Genomic DNA, 2500 nt, shown 5'->3' on the forward strand with positions numbered 1-2500 from the left:
TGCGGCGTTCATCTCATTTTTCATTGATTTTGAACATGAGTTATAAATAATGTTGTAAACAGTTTTCTCGGATTTCATATTAATTGCATAGAAATATCCACATCGTAAATTGATTGCAATTCTTATACAATGCAACCTGAAAAGGACTACTTTCTTGTATCGAATTTTGTATTTGTATGGTTAAATGGCATCACTGAATATAACGTTGAGGTGCTACACTTAGACAAGATAAAGGCAGATTAAAACTGTATCAATATAGAAAAAAAGAAAGGGAAAAAATAAGAAAGCATTTCTTGGGAAGATAAAAAATGAAGGAATATAATGCAAGGAGGAACAACTACATATGTGGTTATATATATATATGAATACATATTTATATTGCAAATTTATTGATAACACTGATATAAATAAAGATAACAATGATAATGATGACAAAAATTATAATGAGAGGAAAAAATCATTTTAAATATGATAATAACATTTTTATTATTATCATAATCATAATGAATATAATACTAATCATAATCGTCATAATTTACTCTCAATTGTCAATAACATCGTATCATTTTCATCATTATTATCATAATCATTCTCTTAACTCTTGATACCATTATTGTTAAAACAGTATCTATTATCATTTTCCTAATTATCATTACTGTTACCATTTTTTTCATCATCGTCATTATTTTTATCGTCATTATCTTTATCGTCATTTTCTTTATCGTCATTATCTTTACCGTCATTATCTTTATCGTCATTATCTTTACCGTCATTATCTTTATCGTCATTATCATTATCGTCATTATCATTATCGTCACTTTCATTATCATTACCGTCATTATCATTATCGTCATTATCATTATCGTCATTATCATTATCGTCATTATCATTATCGTCATTATCATTATCGTCATTATCATTATCGTCATTATCATTATCGTCATTATCATTATCGTCATTATCATTATCGTCATTATCATTATCGTCATTATCATTATCGTCATTATCATTATCGTCATTATCATTATCATTATCGTCATTATCATTATCGTCATTATCATTATCGTCATTATCATTATCGTCATTATCATTATCGTCATTATCATTATCGTCATTATCATTATCGTCATTATCATTATCGTCATTATCATTATCGTCATTATCATTATCGTCATTATCATTATCGTCATTATCATTATCGTCATTATCATTATCGTCATATCATTATCGTCATTATCATTATCGTCATTATCATTATCGTCATTATCATTATCGTCATTATCATTATCGTCATTATCATTATCGTCATTATCATTATCGTCATTATCATTATCGTCATTATCATTATCGTCATTATCATTATCGTCATTATCATTATCGTCATTATCATTATCGTCATTATCATTATCGTCATTATCATTATCGTCATTATCATTATCGTCATTATCATTATCGTCATTATCATTATCGTCATTATCATTATCGTCATTATCATTATCGTCATTATCATTATCGTCATTATCATTATCGTCATTATCATTATCGTCATTATCATTATCGTCATTATCATTATCGTCACTTTCATTATCATTACCGTCACTTTCATTATCATTACCGTCACTTTCATTATCATTATCGTCACTTTCATTATCATTACCGTCATTATCATTATCGTCATTATCATTATCGTCATTATCATTATCTTCACTTTCATTATCATTACCGTCACTTTCATTATCATTATCGTCACTTTCATTATCATTACCGTCATTATCATTATCGTCATTATCATTATCGCCACTTTCATTATCATTACCGTCATTATCATTATCGTCACTTTCATTATCATTACCGTCACTTTCATTATCATTACCGTCACTTTCATTATCATTACCGTCACTTTCATTATCATTACCGTCACTTTCATTATCATTACCGTCACTTTCATTATCATTACCGTCACTTTCATTATCATTACCGTCACTTTCATTATCATTACCGTCACTTTCATTATCATTACCGTCACTTTCATTATCATTACCGTCACTTTCATTATCATTACCGTCACTTTCATTATCATTACCGTCACTTTCATTATCATTACCGTCACTTTCATTATCATTACCGTCACTTTCATTATCATTACCGTCACTTTCATTATCATTACCGTCACTTTCATTATCATTACCGTCACTTTCATTATCATTATCGTCACTTTCATTTTCATTACCGTCACTTTCATTATCATTACCGTCACTTTCATTATCATTACCGTCATTATCATTATCGTCATGATCATTATCATTATCGTTATTATCATTATCGTCATTACCATTATCGTCATTATCATTATCATCATTATCATTATCGTCATTATCATTATCGTCATTATCATTATCGTCATTATCATTATCGTCATTATCATTATCGTCATTATCATTATCGTCATTATCATTATCGTCATTATCATTATCGTCATTATCATTATCGTCATTATCAT

Source organism: Penaeus japonicus, unplaced genomic scaffold (assembly GCF_977035675.1).
Source record: "Penaeus japonicus unplaced genomic scaffold, GWHDUDI00000001_assembly GWHDUDI00000003, whole genome shotgun sequence".
In the NCBI taxonomy this organism is placed as follows: domain Eukaryota; kingdom Metazoa; phylum Arthropoda; class Malacostraca; order Decapoda; family Penaeidae; genus Penaeus; species Penaeus japonicus.